Genomic DNA, 19,028 nt, shown 5'->3' with positions numbered 1-19,028 from the left:
CCCTCCCTTCTCCCCACATCAATACTCATAGATGGGACTGCACAGTCATTGCTTTCACAGCAGGCAGCACAGTCTAGTAAATTTCTCACTTCACAGCTCTAGTGATTTTTGCCCTCCATGATAGTAGGGAGGTAATTAAGCTCAAGCAGGGATCATTATTAGCCACCATTGGGAAAGTGTGTGCAACAGCAGCAAGACCACAGCTTCCCGCTTCTGCCATTCAGATAGTTCTTCCCTGAGCTGCAAATGGACAACCAGCTTAGCCCAGAGATCAACTCCAACCTCATCAGAAAAATCCTGTTGTTTTCCTTTCCTTTCCTTTCAGGGGGATCTTTGTTTTCTTTCTTGGGAGAGTTTAAACATGGTTTATGGAATTATGTATTTACCTGCTTTCAGTATACAGTATATACAATTCCAATGATTTATATTAAGGATGGGGAACCTGTGAACTTTCTGGATTTAGCTGGACTCCTTTCCATCACGCCTGGTTGGGGCTGATGGGAGTTGTAGTACAACAATATCGGGGGGGGGGGGGACACAGGTTCTCCACCCATGCTTTATATTAGCTGTAGCCAGACTGTTGATCATTTGTGCAAATTAATGGGAGAGTGAAAACCTGGTGGTAAATCCTTACATGAATTCTCTTAATCACCCTTTGGAATTTACTAGTGAGTTAAATTTTCTATGAGCATTAAAGAAAATGTTTTGCCTTGTTATGTACTAAGCCTGGATCCTAGAATAACAGGCAGGTCCTAGAATGCAACAACTGACTGGCCTGCAGGAGAAGACCAATCAGGCTCCAGGAGGAAGTTAATCAGCCTATTAGGCTGCTAGGATCATAGAATGCAACAACTGATTGGCCTGCAGGAAAAGACCAATCAGGCTCCAGGAGGGAAGCAGAATCAGCCAATCAGACGGGACTCATTGTGTAAATAATGTATATAAAAGCCTGAGGTTTGGGAGGCAATTCAATCACTGTTTTACAAGCTGCAATAAAGAGCATGAAATCACTGCAGGAGTCCGAGTATATGTCATGCCTTTTTATAGTTCTCCATTTTGATCCAATCCCAGTATGTTGTTTCCTGGATTGAACAAAGTAGCAATTCTCCTCTAACTCCTTCCAAACACAACATCTCCCATTCAGTGATCTTTTCCATCAATGAGTAGAATTCTTCTTCTTCTTCTTCTAGAAAAATGGTGAGTGAGATATAGGAGGTAAAATTCCTGCCAAAGGTGATTTTTGATGCAGGTCACCTCTATAGTCAAACTCCATTACTTATGTGCTGCTTTCAAAATGAAATTCAGAGGTGAAAAATGGGCCATGTATGCACAACCCTGCGTATTTACTTAACACCGAAATCACTGATTGGAGAGCGCTGGGGAAATGTTTCACTGTGATTAAAATTTAGCTAGTGCTGTGCATCAAAACAAAAGATGCTCCCCCACCTCTGTATCCTCTCAAGTATTTCCTAGGTCAGCTTCAATTAATTCCTTAGAAAACAAAAACAGGGGTGGTGAGAGGCAGTGTGTTCATGATGGCATTGGTGTGGCTGTGTGTGATCCCGCTTTCAATACTGTTTGTGCCGCCAAAAGGTGCAGGGTGGACATACCCCATTGTTTCCAATCAGTGCATGTCCCGTATCTTCCTGCTGAAATCTTGTAACTTTTGATACCACAAACACTCCCCCTCTCTGTGTGTCCTGTTCTGTCGAGCTATAGCACAAGAGTACCCCTCCGGATGACAACAATGTGTTTACTCTGGAGAAGCATTGCTAACATCAAATAAAGTGGAATGGCGTGTGGACAAAGACATGCTGAAGAAAACACCTGCCTTAATACCCAGCAGGGTGGAGGGGTCAAAGTTTTTTGACTGCTAGAACACTAGAGGAACCCAGTCTGCCTCTGAGAAAAGGGACTAAAGAGGCGCTGCCATATGCTTCTTTTTTATTTTATTTTTTTACTAGTAATTGTTTATAAATGGTTTCCTGAAAATAACTTTCCCTGGCATTACTCTACCTGAGTTTTCTGTTTCTTCAGCTTTGATGGATATGCTTCAGTTCCGAGCAGTCTAACAGCCCTGACCAGTGCTCCAATGGGCTGTCAATACAAATGGCAGCACACTACCTAGCATTGGCCGCTAATTCAGAGTGGAACGACACATTGTGCTTGGTATGGGTCCACAGCAGAAAATGACACACCACCCTGTGCTACAGAAGGTAACGTTCCCCATAATGGAAAAGGTCACCTACCCCATGCTATAACATGGTCACCATGTGATATTCCTCACTTAAGTCATTCACTAGCAAGGATGGGGAAATCTCAAGCAAAAGGGGTGCTACAAAATATGGCAGAAAAGACAAGCTTGACTCTGGGATGCCAGTCTGAGTGGCAGCTGTGTGTCAAGTGTCATGGGTAGTTCCACCCTAACATGGTGTACAATCCACCAAGGCTGTGTGCACACTATACCTTTGAATACTCTTTTGAAGCATATTCTTTCCCTTGAAGGGTTCTGGGTGCTGCAGTTTACACTTCACAGAGTTGCAATTGCCAGCAGCCCCCAAGAAACTACAGTGCCCAGATATGTACTTCCAATGTGCTTTAAAGTATTAGTGAATACGCAGCCAAAGAAATAGGTTCCCAGTGTATTGTGCCCCAACATCCTATTGTGATGCTGTGAAAGGCACCTAAAAAACACCAGCTGCCTTGCTTATGATGCAGCTCCCCCTGGCTTGCAGGCCAATTAAGTTTACCTAAAGGCACAGCCTGCTGTGCAGAGTGGATGTCCTCCATCAACGGTTTTGTGTAATGTGACTTATAAACCTGAATCCAGCAACATTGAAACCTTTCATTTTGTTAATGTTAAAAGATAGATAGAAGTGGATGAATTAGGCAGAACTTGCATCTGTGTTTGGAGGTGGGGGTGAAAGGGAGAAATGGGACGCACAAAACATTCTGATATTCAGAGGCAGGTCAATAGGATGCTTCCCTAGCTATTGTCCTATCTGCAGATTCACAATATCACCCTGATGAAGAGTAGCACAAATGCTTGTATCCAGAATTTTAGTGAAATAAAAGGTGGTAAAGTTTGGTTAAGGCTTATGAGTTAAATACACATGACTGAGGGAGCCAGTTCCTAAACTACATCACTCTTTAGAAACAACGATAAAATCAATAGCACTTGTAAAACAAATATAGATATTAGATAACTCCATCATGCGTCTGGACTGGCTTGCTGAAATGGAAGGTTTTGTCAGACAAGTTCAGCCAATGGCCATTAGCTATGATTGCTAAATGGAAGCTTTAAGTGAGGGGTGGGAAACCTTTGGCCCTTTAGATGTTCCCATTCCAGCTCCCACCAGCCCCACCCAGCATGGCCCAATAGTCAGAGATGGTAGGAATCGTAGCCCAACTCCACCCCAGAGGCAGGATACCTCTGAATACCAGCTGGGAGCAAATGGCAAGCAAATGGCAAGGCTGTTTCTGCTTACAAACTTCTCAGGAGTAAGAGGCTGGCTTCTGTGAGGAGCAGGATGCTGAGCTAAATGAACCTTTGCATTCTTTTTTTTTTTTATATAATGATATTTATTAAAGTTTCACAAAAATACATGAAAATACAAAACAAAGAAAAAAGTATAAAGTTTTAAAATACAGCAAAAAAAGTAGAAAATAAGAAAAAACGTACAAAATAAAACAGTTAAAAACACAATAATGTTCCATAACCTATCTTCCTTACTCTTATTTCCCCGGACCTCCTCATACCTCCCTTCTTTGTATTCCAATTCAATTTGTTGGTTCAGCAAATCCTTACCATTAATCTTTTACCCAATTGTTAACCTTTTTTTTTCCATGTCTCTTAAAGCATTACAGCTAAAAACCTCTTAGTTTCTATCCAACATCTTCCTAAAGTTCCTTAATTTTGCAATATTTCTGTAAATAGTCCTTAAATTTCTTCCAGTCTTCTTTCACCGACTCTTCTCCCTGATCTCGGATTCTGCCAGTCATTTCCGCCAATTCCATGTACTCAATCACCTTCATCTGCCATTCTTCCAAAGTGGGTAGATCTTGTGTCTTCCAATACTTTGCGATAAGTATTCTTGCTGCTGTTGTAGCATACATGAAAAAGGTTCTGTCCTTCTTTGGCACCAGTTGGCCGACAATGCCCAAGAGAAAGGCCTCTGGTTTCTTCAGAAAGGTATATTTAAATACCTTTTTCAGTTCATTATATATCATTTCCCAGAAAGCCTTAATCTTTGGGCACGTCCACCAAAGGTGAAAGAATGTACCTTTAGTTTCTTTACATTTCCAACATTTATTATCGGGCAAATGATAAATTTTTGCAAGCTTGACTGCGGTCATGTACCACCTGTATATCATTTTCATAATATTCTCTCTTAAGGCATTACATGCCGTAAACTTCATACCTGTGGTCCATAACTGTTCCCAGTCAGCGAACATAATATTATGTCCAACATCTTGTGCCCATTTAATCATAGCAGATTTCACCGTTTCATCCTGAGTATTCCATTTCAACAGCAAGTTATACATTCTTGACAAATTTTTAGTTTTGGGTTCTAACAATTCTGTTTCTAATTTTGACTTTTCCACTTGGAAGCCTATTTTCTTATCCAAATTATATGCCTCCATTATCTGATAGTAGTGGAGCCAATCTCTCACTTTATTTTTTAATTTTTCAAAACTCTGCAATCTCAATTTATCTCCTTCTTGCTCCAAAATTTCCCAATATGTCGGCCACTTGACCTCCATATTGAGCCTTTTCAGAGCTTTTGCTTCCATTGGTGACAGCCACCTTGGGGTTTTATTTTCCAATAAGTCTTTGTATCTTATCCAAACATTAAACAATGCTTTCCTAACAATATGGTTTTTGAATGCTTTGTGTGCTTTGACCTTATCATACCATAAATATGCATGCCATCCAAATACATTGTTAAAACCTTCTAGATCCAAAATGTCTGTGTTTTCAAGAAGTAGCCATTCTTTCAGCCAGCAAAAAGCTGCTGATTCATAATAAAGTTTAAGGTCTGGCAGGGCAAATCCACCTCTTTCCTTGGCATCAGTTAATATCTTAAATTTTATTCTGGGCTTCTTGCCCTGCCAGACAAATCTAGAAATATCTCTCTGCCACTTCTTGAAACAGTCCATCTTATCTACAATTTGTAATGTCTGAAACAAAAACAACATTCTAGGCAATACATTCATCTTTATCACAGCAATACGGCCCAGCAACGAGAGTTTCAAATTTGACCAAATTTCTGAACCTTTGCATTCTTTATGCTAGATATGTCTGGAGTGCAATCCCACTGCTGTTGCAGCTGCAACAACAGCACATACCACCACCATTTCCTCAGAGCTGTGCACTGGCATTTTTTCATCTTTTTTTACACAGACATCCTTCCCTGCACACATTATCTCCTGGCGTTTTGAAACAGGATGACTCTTCATTTTCCATTCCTTATTAATTTTCCAGACCTGTGCATGGGTGACAGAAATTGATTGCATTTGGAGGTGGGGGGAGGATGAGAGAGCCTTTTATGGAGCTGCTGGGGCATAAGAGGGTGGGAGGAGGCCTGGAAACAGCCTGCAGAGCCAGAGGTAGGAAGAGGGCACAGCAAATTAACCAGAGAAACCCCACAATTGAAGCCAAAGGGTGACACTCTTCTTCTCTCCCTCTTGATCTTAATTTCCTCCCCTTTACATATTGTAACACCAATAATAACAAAAAGAAAGTAGCATCTAAAGAAAGCACAGAAGTGGTATCTTTAAGTTTAAATAATAGCTATTAATGACAAATCTATACTTAAATGTATGATTGTTAATTGGCCTATTAATCATTCCTTTTAGAACTATATTATCCATTATATATATGAATGATCTATAATCAATATATAGCGAGCAACCAGCAAAGTATGTGCTTCTGGGGCCATTCCAATGGCAGTGCAAAGTGCTTTACAGCTTGTCTTACATTTAACTTTATGAAAAAGATGCAGGGATGTGTTCTTTAGAGATGGGGAACCTGTGGCCCTTCAGCTATTGCGGGACTCCAGCTCCCTTCAGCCCCAGTGGGAGTTCAGAGTCTAACAACACCTGGAGGCCAGAGGCTCGCCATCACTATTCTAAACACAACTTGGCAGGTTGGTGGCAGAGTCAGGACTTGAGTTCTGGGCTCCTGTTCCAGAGTAGGAAAATTGGACCTTTAAAATGGGATATAAAAAGGGAATGGTGTGGGGAAAGAGTAACAGTCAATGGGCCAAAAGGGCACATTTCCTAGGAATGTTTACTCTGAAGTAACTCTCACTGCATTCAGTGGAACCCATGCCAAGTAAGGAAACAGGATTGCAGCCCAAGTATTGTACTGATAGCCAGTGGTTTGGAAATCAGGGGATTTGGAGAAGGAGATGTTTGTGTGTGGCTAGTGCCAGAGCAGTGAGAAGGGGGGAGTGATGCAAGCATGAAATGCATGTGACCCAGGCATCACTGTGGTGTCATGGGCCCTCATTAATCATTTCCTCCTTAATGAGCCTTTCTGAGCTCCACCTCCCTTAAGTACCAGGAAGGGAGTTTAAATTGAGCTGAAGAATGGGTTGTAAATCATGTTCCGTTTACTATTGAAATATGTGGAGTGGTTGCTGAATCATATTGATGCTCTGTCAATGGGAAGTGTATCATATTAATGGTAGCCTGTTGGGCCCAGTCTCACAACAAAGTATGGTGGTGCAAGTGCAAGGCAGCAGGATGCTAATTAATTTCCAAATATTGTGAACATATCCGGAAAATATAAAGGAGACATAGAATCATATAACTGTAGAGTGGAGGGGTGCCTGAGGGTCATCTAGTCCAACCCCCGGGAATGCAGGGATCTCCACTAAAGCACCCATGATAGATGGCCCTCTGATTAAAAACCTCCAAGGAAGGGAAGGAGAATCCACCTTGTTCCAAGGGAGTCCATATTCCACCATCAAAAGGCTCTCCCGATCAGAAAATTCTTCTTGATATTTAGTCAGAATCTCTTTTCTTGTAGCTTGAAGCCAATGGTTCAGGTCCTGTTTTTTAAGCAAGGTAGTATTAAGGAAGGTAGGAGAAGATATATTGTTTTGATATTATCCCTCCTCACTCACACTAGAGAGTAAACATTCCCTTTGCAACTTATTGGAAGCAAGTTGATGATTCATTAGAATCCTTTGATTAAGCAGTCCAGTTTTGCTTCTCCAGTCTGGATTATTCCTGTTAAGTTTCCCCTTTATTGCCCTCTTAAAATAATAATAACACAACAGTTTTCTTTAAAAGTAAGAATAACGTTTTGCTCACATTCAGTTCACAGCAGTAATCTGAAGGCAGGCTTTATCTTATGGTTACAGTAATCTTATGGTTACAGTGTGAGCTACATCTCAGACTTTCTGCTTGCAGGCTCCATCCTAAGAGCCAGGAGAGCGAGAGTCCAAGAGTAAGAGTAAGAGTAAGAATCCAAGAGAAAGATGGTTATCTGGTCAGCTAGGGTTACACCCATTTACCTGGTCACACACAGAGGGAGGAAGCTTCAGAGCATGTATGACAGGAAGTCCTCCCTGTCTGGAGCCACATTGCCCTGTGTGTCAATTCTAGGCAACAGGAAAATGTTGTACTTGACTGCTCTAGTAATAATACATCCCACAGGTCCTACCCTCCAGAGCAGGAGAAAATAAGCCTGCTTCATCTTTCATGGGACAGCCCTTTAGATACTTGAAGACAGCCATCATATCTCCTCTCTTTTTTTTTTTTTTTAAATATTTTTATTGATTTTTTAACACTTAATTAACACATACAAAACACAATACAATAACAAACAAACACATAAACATGTAAAATTTCAATTCCTTCTTTTCATAACCCTGTTCTCTCCGACTTCCCCATACCCTCCCTTTCTGCATCCCTGTTTTCAAATTTCTTCCAGCAAATCCTCTCTTCAAATTTTAATTAATTGACCTTTAAACCCACTAGTCATTACCAAATCAATACAGCAGTAACCTCATAATTTCCTAACCTTGGCGTTTTAGCATTCATTTACTTTATAATAGTTCTTAAGATAAACTTTGAATTTCTTCCAATCTTCCTCCACTGTCTCTTTTCCTTGATCTCGGATTCTGCCGGTCATCTCAGCTAGTCCCATGTAGTCAATCACCTTCGTCTGCCATTCTTCCAGTGTGGGTAGTTCTTGTGTCTTCCAATATTTTGCTATAAGGACTCTTGCTGCTGTTGTGGCATACATAAAAAAAGTTCTGTCCTTCTTTAACACCAATTGGTCAACCATGCCCAGGAGAAAAGCCTCTGGTTTCTTAAGAAAGGTATACTTAAATACCTTTTTCAATTCATTATAAATCATCTCCCAGAAATCTTTAATCCTTGGGCAAGTCCACCAAAGATGAAAGAATGTACCTTCAGTTTCTTTACATTTCCAACATTTATTATCGGGCAAATGGTAAATTTTTGCAAGCTTGACTGGTGTCATGTACCACCTGTAGATCATTTTCATAATATTTTCTCTTAGGGCATTACATGCCGTAAACTTTATACCGGTGGTCCATAACTTTTCCCAGTCAGCAAACATAATGTTATAACCGAAATCCTGTGCCCATTTAATCATAGCTGACTTAACCGTCTCATCCTGTGTATTCCACTTCAGCAACAAGTTATACATTCTTGACAAAGTTTTAGTATTGGGTTCTAACAGTTCCGTTTCTAGTTTGGATCTTTCCACCTGGAAGCCGATTTTTCTGTCTTGTTTAAAAACCTCCATTATTTGATAATAATGGAGCCAATCTCTAACTTTAGGCTTCAATTTTTCATAGCTCTGTAGTTTTACCTTATCTCCCTCTTGCTCTAGAATTTCCCCATATTTTGGCCATTTCGATTCCATATTAAGTTTTTTCAACCCTTTAGCTTCCATTGGCGACAGCCACCTTGGGGTTTTGTTTTCCAACAAGTCTTTATATCTAATCCAAACATTATATAAAGCTTTCCTAACAATATGATTCTTAAAACCTTTATGGGCCTTTACCTTGTCATACCATATATAAGCATGCCATCCGAAGGTATTATTGAACCCTTCCAAATCCAAAATGTCTGTATTCTCAAGGAGCAGCCAATCTTTCAACCAGCAAAAAGCTGCTGATTCATAGTACAACTTTAAGTCCGGCAGGGCAAACCCCCCTCTTTCTTTTGCATCCGTAAGTATCTTAAATTTTATTCTGGGCTTTTTGCCCTGCCAGACAAATTTAGATATATCTTTCTGCCACCTCTTGAAACAGTCCATTTTGTCCAAGATCTGCAAAGCCTGAAATAAGAACAGCATTCTAGGCAAAACATTCATCTTAATAACAGCAATTCGGCCTAACAAGGAAAGCTTCAAATTTGACCAAACTTCTAGATCTTTCTTAACTTCCATCCAACATTTCTCATAATTATCTTTAAATAGATTCACATTTTTAGATGTCATATTAATCCCCAAATATTTCACTTTTTTAACCACAGCTAATCCTGTTTCCTTTTGAAACTGCTCTCTTTCCGTAGCTGTTAGATTTTTCTCCAGCACTTTAGTTTTTTGTTTGTTTAATTTAAAACCTGCAACTTGACCAAATTCTTGAATTAATTCCAAAACCCTTTTCGTACTAGTGTCTGGCTCTTGCAAAGTAAGTACTAAATCATCTGCGAAAGCCTTCAATTTATAATGTTTTGCTCCGACCTGAACCCCCTTAACCAACTGGTCTTTTCTAATCATATTTAGCAAAACCTCCAGGACTGATATAAAAAGCAGTGGAGATATTGGGCACCCCTGTCGTGTCCCTTTTTCTATCTGAATCACTTCAGTTACCACGTTATTTACAATTAATTTAGCCTTTTGTTCAGAATATATTGCACCTATACCATTCTCAAAACCTTGGCCTACCCCCATCCCTTGTAGATTCTTCTTCATAAAACTCCAAGAAATGTTATCAAAGGCTTTCTCCGCGTCCACAAATATCAAAACTGCCTTAGTGTTTCTATTAACTTCTAATAATTCCATAATGTCTATTATATTCCTCACGTTATCTGACAAATGTCTTCCTGGGAGAAAGCCTGCTTGGTCCTTATGAATCTCACCCACCAACACTTTTTTCAATCTTTTTGCTAAAATGTCTGCAAAAATTTTGTAATCCACATTGAGTAGTGATATAGGGCGGTAGTTCTTGATCTGAGTCTTTTCAGTCTCTGTCTTTGGTATCAGTGTAATATACGCTTCTTTCCACGATTCAGGTGCCTGTTTCCCCTCTAATATTTCATTACATACTTCCTTCAAAGGTTGTATCAACCACTCCTTCAAAGCTTTGTAATATCTGGAAGTCAGTCCATCTGGTCCTGGAGATTTTCCCAGTTGCATATTTTGAATGGCACCCTCGATTTCTTGCTCAGTTATTTTCTGGTTCAGGTCTATTTTACTCTGTTGTGAAATTTTTTGTAATCCATATTTCTTGAGAAACTCATCTATTTCTCCCTCATTCACCGGGCCCTGTGAATATAATCTTCTGAAAAAACTCTGAAAACAGTTTCTAATTTCGTTTGGCTTGTTGATACTCTTTCCTTCCACCTCTAAATTGGTAACCGTATTTAATTTTTGTCTTTTCCTCAATTGCCATGCCAGAAGCTTCCCACATTTATCTGCAGATTCGAAGGTCCTTTGTCTCATTTGTTTAATTTTCCATTCTATTTCTTGATTCATCAGTTTCAAATATTGTGTCTGATACAACTTAATTTCTCTCAAGATCTCCTGAGACTTTGGTTTAGACCTCAACTTTTTTTCCTCTTCTCTTATCTTTTCCAAAATTTTATCCTTCTTCTCATTTTGTTTCTTCTTCTTTATAGAGTTCTGTTGTATTAGAAAGCCTCGCATCACAGCTTTACTTGCATCCCAAATTATTCTTTTTTCCACCTCTGTTTTCAGATTTATCTCAAAATAATCTCTCAAAGTCTTTTGGGCCTTTTTATAGACCTCTTCATCTCTAAAAAGGGTGTCATTCATCCTCCATCTAAAAGAACCAGCTGTTGTTAACCTCATCTCCATCTTTACGGCGTTATGGTCGGAGCACGTCTTTGGGCGGATTTCCACTTTCTTTATCTTTGGAGCCATTCCACTAGTTACCCATATTTGGTCAATTCTTGTCCATGTCATTTTTGCTTCAGAAAAGAAAGTTCCCTCTCTTTCGAGAGGGTTCTTTGATCTCCAAATGTCAATTAAGTCCATATTGTCAGTCATTTCAAAAAATGTCTTTGGTAGTCTCCCATCCTTAGAGACTACCAGTCTTTGTGCCTTGTCCATGTTTGTAGAGACTACTCCATTCATATCTCCCATCATAATTAAATTGTAGTCTAAATAGTCCAACAAGATTTCATGCAATTTCTTGAAGAATTCTGACTTCCCATCATTTGGTGCATAAATCCCTAGTATCAAGAATTTTTCTCCTTGAGCTTGTATTTCAATAGCCAAAAATCTTTCTTGTTCATCTTTAAACATCAATTTTGGGGCTAATTTTTCCTTTGCATATATTACCACTCCTCTTTTCTTAACTTTGTCTGATGATATGAATTCCTGTCCTAATCTTTTATTGATAAGTAATTTCCTGTGAACCCTGGTCACATGGGTTTCTTGTAAACAAATCAAGTCCAATTGTTCTTTTTTCAAAATATGAAAAACAGCTCGTCTTTTTCTGGGAAGATTTAAACCGTTACAATTCCAACTCAGAAATTGCAGAGCCATCTTGTTGTTATTTGGTCACCCCTCCAACTGCTCCAAGCAGTTGTTCGTCCTCAGTCGGTGATTTAAGTCCGAATGTTAAATTTAAGATGTCCGTAACCCCCTTTACTTCTGGGGTTGATTCCTCTGCCACCACCTCCTTCACTAGGTCCTCTTCATTCACTTCTAAAAATTGCTCTTTATCTTGAACAGTTCTTATTTTAACTTTCTTTCCTTTGTAGTTGAACGATAGGCCTTGTGGGAATTCCCACCTGAAGGGTATTTTGTTCTTTCTCAGCAGATAGACCAAATCCTTATAATGGGCTCTCACCTCCAAAATATGTTTAGGAAGATCCTTGAAAATTTCCACAAAATTGTCTTCAATCTCAAGAGTTCTTTGAAAGTGTAAACTTAAAATTTTGTCTCTTTCTTCCTTTGATCTTAATATTATCAAGCAATCCCTTGGTTTCTTTCTATTTTGTTTTCTGCCCAGTCTGAAAGCAGTAACTATCTTAAATTCTTCCTTCTCCGGGCTCAATTGCCAAAATTCCAGAAACTCTTTTGTCAAAAAGTCCTCCAAATTATCTTTTTCGTTTTCGGGTACCAATCTCAGTCTCAAATTTCTTTCTTTTCTCTGCAATTCAAGCATGGACAAAGCCAACTCATGTTCATCCACTTTTTTACAGACTGGTGCCAATTTTGCCTGTGTGGTTTCTGCAATTTCTTTAGCCTCTTCAGCAATCTTTCGAATTGTAGTATTTTCTTGTACCAATTTATTTATACTTTCTGTATTAGATGTTATACTTTTAGTATTTAAATCAAGTTTTGCTGCAAGGTCTGCCAGCTGTTTACTATTATCTGCCCCCTGTTTCTGCAACACTTCCAAAGATTCATTAATCTTAAGTAATGCTTGTGTCATGGGGTCAGAAGTCATAACTGTTGTTTTCGACTGCCCAGCTGCAGCCGTTCCTACTGGCGGAATACTTGAGAGTGAACCTCTTTTCTTTTGTGCAGTTTTACTCTTGGCTCTTGTTATTATCTCCTCTGCTGGGCCACTCATATCAACCAAGGTCGTTCCCTCGTCTAGAAATTTTAAAATGGAAAATTCCAGTAGCTTGGTTTCTGTGGCACACTTTGCAACTGTTTCCCTGCAACCCCCTAGAGGGAGCAGTCCAAGAACAAAGTATCTCTTTGAAAGTATCCAGTAAAGTCTATAACAACAATCTCAAGTTTCTTTTCTGAGCTTCAATATAGCAGTTAAATCTCCAAAAACAGAGCAGTCCAGTAACAAAATGACAAAGTATTTTTGAAGTCTTAAATATGACAGTTCTAGATGACAGTTCTCAATAGGTGCCTTGTTTAGGCAGTCCGTTCCAAGGAGTCAAGACAGTAGACAGACGTTCCCCTTTAACATTTCCCTGCAGGTTATCCAAAATTCACTTTTCTTCCTCCCCCTGCCCCTGCCTGCACGGGGGGATTTAGTCCCAACGTCAAGGTTACTTAGTTCAACTTATGTTTCTCAGATTTTTCTCAGGTTGCGGCTTTATCTTCCTTTGCTTTAAGTTTCATGCAGTCCGGGAAAGGCAGACTTCCTTAATTTATACCTTTCCTGTTTTCGGCCGAATTCTCTTAAAATATTTGTAAAATCCCAATCGATTTGTAAATCCTACTCACGGGCTTTAAATTTGTAATCCAAATTCAGGAAGGAATCGGCGCTCTCCGACCATGGCGACGCGGCTTCGCTTCACGGGCTGGGTGACGACTCTCAGCACCTCGCTTTACCCCCGCTGCCGTTCCGGAGCCTTTAAAAAGGCTCCCTCTCGATTCCGGGGGGGCGCAATGGTGTCCACCGAGTCTCCTTGCTTACAGGCTTCCGCGCCTGTAATTTTAAAGGGTCCCCGCTTCGCCGTAGCAGCAGGACCCGAACTCGTGAAGCAGACCTCCTCCGGAGCTCGGAGGTAGATCCGCCATTAGCCGATGGCGCCGACCGGAAGTCCCTCCATCATATCTCCTCTCAGACTCCTCTTTTCCAGACTAAACATGCCCAACTCCCTCAACTGTTCACCATAAGACTTGATTTCCAGACCCTTGATCATCTTGGTCGCCCTTCTCTACACATGTTCTAACTTGTCAATATCCTTCTTAAATTGTGGCACCCAGAATGGACACAGGCATTCACACCCACCCTCCAAATATTCTTCAGCATCCTACTTTCCATCTTACCTTTCCTATTCCCTCTGGGAATACTCTATTAAGGGGATTGAAAAAGAAGTCCATACTAAGATCATATTGGCCGGTGACATGATGGTTGAGGGCACCTTGTAACAGTCCTGGTCCTATATTGCCAGGTGAACCTACTGTGAGTTGACCCATTCCATACCTGATGTCTGGTACTGCATTTAGAGTTAGGGTGGGATTCCACTGCAGGGGGGTCCACCTCAAGGCTCAGAGGTTCATGTTTTGATATATTCAAGATTAAAATAGCAAAAAATCATATGAATACTCAGATTATGCAAGGAATAGTTGAAATCCTGTGTGTTTGTGACTGCTTCTGCTGCCCTCCAGTATTGCCACTCCTCAATAGGAGTTTGTGGTTACTGCATGGTGCAGGTAATGGGGGAGGGAGGAGATGGTTTAGATTTAGCATTTCTGGAGGTGGCCTTAAGGGCTTATGGGCAAGATGCAGGATGGGAAAGAAGGATGATCAGGAGGTAAGGCTAAGGTAGCATGCAACCTTTCCTTGCAGAGCTTCTATGCTTAACAATTGTGTGACAGGTAGAAAATCAACAGGTAAAGCTTTATAGCCATAGTGATGCACTGATATGGGCATCATCTGTTGAAGGCACACCTGTGCTACCCCTGGTTTTAGAAGGCTGGAGACTTGAGAGGAAAGGTTTAAAGTTTGGGGATGGACAGTGAGGGTTACCAACCTCTTTGCACCAACCTCTGGCTCTGATTTTATTTGAGGTACAGACCCCAACAGGCCACCTTTCTTATCTCCATGCCCTGAAAAGCTTCCCCTCCTGATTCCTGTATGTAACAGTCTGCTGTTAAAGGCAGGAAATGAGCCAGAGTGCTTGTTTTCTGATCAGCTGGCAGCCCTGCTAGTGGTGGTTGGGGGCTGGGAGGGGAGGTTGGCTGGCTGGCTATGCCAGGCTTATGTTTCCAGTCACCTGTGGGTGAAAATTGCTCTTTCGCAGTCATCTCTCAGTTTTCCTCCCCCGCAGGTGGCCTCCCCAAGGAGGGAGTTTAATTTTCTGGCAAGGAACTTGCGTAGGCTGGAGCAAGCAGGGGAGGAGGAGGGAGACCATCAGCCGGTTATTTATTTGAAAGGGGAGATTCTTCGCCTCTGCTGTGGTGGCTCTGTCTGTAGCTCGCTCTGTTTTTGCTCTGGCACTTCCTACGCAGGCTGCTGTCCAGGGAACAGACATCTGCATTGTGACGCCTCTGCTGTTTTTGACGCCCTCACTCCCTTCCTTCATTGCACACTGCAAATGAATGAGTACTCACCCCCCCTACCCCACCCTTTTTAATGCCTGCGACAGCAAGCAGAAAACGATGTCTGCAGAAGGACCCTCCGGGAGGTAGGCGGGGAAGGTAGGTTGGTCAAGACGCACAGGGAGATGTCATGCTCGTAGGCTGAAGCATTTCAGTACCTTGGACAGAGCTCGGCGCTCTTCATTGGGTGCTCTGTCTAAGGTGCTGAAAAGCTTGTTCCAGCTTGCGTCGCCTTCTGCCTTTCCTTGGCTCACTCGGCAAAGAAGCGCGTCACAACCGCAGAATGCACGGAGCTAGCCAATCAGTTAGAGGTGGCAGAAACTCCAGGTGTGTGTCCTGAACTGCTCCTTTGGCCTTTGGAATTCCTACCCAAAGATATTGGGAATCACGCCTTGCATGATCAAATGCAACCTCCATCCAAGGAAGCTGCTGGAGACACATTAATGAAAGTAATAAAAGGATTGGTCATCACCTTTATGGCTTGCTTATGAGGTATCCAGCTGGCCTCCAGATGAAGCTTGTTTTTGCAATACGGGAGCAGGCCTGATTCCCAATAGCTTGAGGTCACATGAGAGAAGTTTAATTTCTACCTAAGTGGTGTCCTTGAGTGCACCCCTTTAGTTTCTTCCATACAGGGAAAGTCTTACTATTCACGGCAAGGGCAGGAGAAGCAGTGCACTGCAAGTGTGGCTATTTTTTTTCTGTGTAGGAAAGCCATTCCTGGTCTTCAGGTGGTGAGTCAGGAGACCAACTACTGGGTCACAGCCTGAACCAAGGTGGGTTGCAACAGCAACACTGCCACCATAGAGCTATATGAGAGGGAAAGAAAGAAAGAAAGAAAGAAAGAAAGAAAGAAAGAAAGAGGTTCCTAGATGCATGTGTGGGTCTCAGTTCTGAAAAGTAGAAAATTACTAGCCTAGATCTTGCTGATAGGTATTGTATGGGAGGCGCCATGTGTCTCTGGGTGTGGAGACCTATTACATGTCCCACAGTATTTTCAGAATGCAAGTGCTCTATTCAGTGTTATGGGCTCTAGCTACAAAGGAAGTTGCCCTAGACTTAGACCACTGGTCTCTCTGGCTCTGTATTGGCCACACAGACCAAAGCAGCTCTCCAGGATTTCAGAGAGGACATGATCATGTTTGTTGTGAGTGGGGCCACATTTTTAGTCCCACTCCTGATATGGAGTCTCCTTCCAAAAGCAAAGACAAACCTCTGAGAGAACAGGACACCCACACATCCATGTGGCCTGATCATGAGGAGGCCCTACATGTTAACAGGAGCTTGTGGATTGGAGCTACTTTTCAAACAACCAAGGGTAATGTGGTCATTTGAGAAAGGAGGCATGATGCTGGGGCAGAGCTAAAAGTACAGCTCCATTCCAATTAGACATGAGCAAATTCTACATGTGAGTAATGCATGAACTGGACTTACATCGCACCATGTCTGCACTAATCCTAAATATCTGCAGTGCAGACATTTAACAATTCCCCAAATTTGGCACCAATTTACGGTGCTCTCTTCATACACACCTGATAATTGTTAGTGTTTCCAGCAGAGATGGTGAGTGTTTGCCAGGAATGGGAAACGATCAGTGCCAAAACATGGGTCCATTGATTTATTTGTGTATGTGTGTTGGGGTAGGGGGGATATCCAGAATTCACTCCAACCTTTCTGTTATGTACTAAGCTTGGATCCTAGAATGCAGGTAGGATCCTAGAATGCAACAACCTGATTGGCCTGTAGGAGCAGCCCAATCAGACCCCAGGAGGAAGTTAAGCAGCCTATTAGGCCTGTAATGGCCTGGGAATCCGATTCAGAGGCTGAACCGGAGGAATCCCAGCCTGCACAGGAGTCCCCGCCTCCAGGGCCGGCTGAACTGGGGCAGGGCCTTGATTCTGAAGCGCCTGCACCTGTGCCGGATCCTCAGGAGCAGGCACCAGGTGAATCCACTCTGGCTTCGGAGGTGGATGAGGACTCAGTGCCTACAGGTGAGTCTCCCCCTGGGTCCAGTAACCCTTCAGCCTCTCCTGAGCTGCAGAGGCTCAGGGCAGAGAGGCGGAGGGAACTGGTTTCTCCCAGGAGGAGTGCTCGCCTTAAGGCCAGGAGAGGTGGGTCTCCTGGGGGCCGGGACCGCCCCTGGCCTCAGAGAAGATAAAGGCCAGTCAGCCTGGTCCCAGGTTGCGGGAGCAACATGGTTGAAGAGCTGTTTCGGCCAGCACCCAGTCCGGTTCGCTCAGAGTTCCTGTCCTTGCCCGGCTCCTCGCTGTGGACCCTGCTTCACCCGTGGAGGACTGTCTGCTGACCCTTGACTCGGGTCCTGGACCTCGCCCCACGGTAACCTCCCCCCTGGACCAGCACAGGCCAGTAGGATCCTAGAGTGCAACAACTGATTGGCCTGCAGTAGCAGCCCAATCAGGCTCCAGGAGGGAAACAGAATCAACCAATCAGACGGGACTCATTGTGTAAATAATGTATATAAAGCCTGAGGTTTGGGGGGAAATCCATTCACTGTTTTTCGAGCTGCAATAAGGAGCATGAAATCACTACGCGACTCGGTATATTTCACTTTCCTTCTACAGAGTTGGATGCTGAGACAGGCAATTCCAGGTTCCTTGTTTTCCAGGGTCTGTTCCACAAAGCACTGATATTTGCCATTTGCTGAAGTGACTCCTTGTCCTCCAGCTTTTCTGCACAACCTTAATGGATTGCTTTCTTTTGTTCTCCCCCTCAACCCTCCAAATGGCTTGAATGACAGTCCCTCTGTGTCTCAGCCAATACATTCATTTGGTATCTGCTTCCTAGAAGCTTGCAGGTGGATATGGTTTTGTGAGAGAGCCATTCTAAAAGCTAGGCAGAAATTGACCCTTCTGTAGCAGCCCTTTCCCCAATTCCATCTCCTTTTCTGTTGGGCTCAGGCCTGGCTCCTCCTAAAGGGGTAAATAAAATGTTATGAATCAGTGCAATCAAAAAGCTGTGGCTGTTCCCAGGGAAACCAGATGCCTCCAGATACTTGTTTAGCAATTAGAGCCCAACTCAAGCTCCCCGCTCAGTAACTGTGGCGTCAAAGGCAGTTGTGGAGATGAATATTAAGCTGGTCCCAGTGGCTGCTGCTTCTCTCCTTCAATAATACTGCGTTGTTTGATCCATTTGAGGTATTTGTGCATGGAGGCGGTGTTTTGCTGATGAGTATGATAAAACGGTTGTCTGGAGGGCTTGAAATATATGCTGATACAAGTTTGGGAAGTGACCCCATAGATGGTAAAAGCACTTCTGGTGTGTGCTGTATGTACAACAACTGTTTGTTTGACTGGTCATGGAAGAAGCAAACCACTGTAAGTTTAAGCGAGGTCTTGGGACACTGCTGCTGCTGCTGCTGCCAATGTGAGTGTTGGGGAAGGCCAATTCACACTCACCACCACAGCTCTAAGAGGCTCCAGCGAGGCCTCAGGACGTTGCTGTTGATGCTACTGCTGCAGCAAATGTCGAAAATGGTTTTACATATTTTAAAATGTTTTTAAAATGTTTTTACTTTGTTGCACTGTGAACAGTGGTTTTTATTTATATAGATATTTTTATTTTTGTTTGGTGTGGGATAAATGTTGACGTGGGGATTAGTTTTATTTTAGTATAATTGTTTTTGGCTTTGTTTTTACTTTTACTATTTTGTTAGGCTACTGTATAGTTTGTATTTTGCTTTTTAAAGGGAAAGGGTCAGGGCTGCCTGGGAGTGGGCTTCAGCCAACAGAATGGCTGGGGCAGGTTCCACAGA

The 19,028-nt window shown here is 42.3% G+C and overlaps 1 long non-coding RNA gene across 2 annotated transcripts; it reads right to left on the bottom strand.

Annotated features, from left to right (window-relative positions):
• Positions 1-1,025: 1,025 nt before the first annotated feature.
• LOC308468664 lies at positions 1,026-15,255 on the bottom strand. Of its 2 annotated transcripts, XR_013981792.1 has the most exons (4): positions 14,932-15,255; positions 7,324-7,430; positions 6,945-7,058; positions 1,026-1,186 (listed from the first exon to the last, which is right to left on the bottom strand). It is a non-coding gene; the product is annotated as an uncharacterized lncRNA (long non-coding RNA). The 2 variants fall into 2 exon arrangements; XR_013981793.1 differs by lacking the exon at positions 7,324-7,430.
• Between the last annotated feature and the right edge of the window lie 3,773 nt (positions 15,256-19,028).

Source organism: Podarcis pityusensis (assembly GCF_964106645.2).
Source record: "Podarcis pityusensis genome assembly, chromosome: 2".
Lineage (NCBI taxonomy): Eukaryota > Metazoa > Chordata > Lepidosauria > Squamata > Lacertidae > Podarcis > Podarcis pityusensis.
Note: the sequence above shows the minus strand (reverse complement) of the source record. Positions and strands in the feature narration are given on the sequence as shown.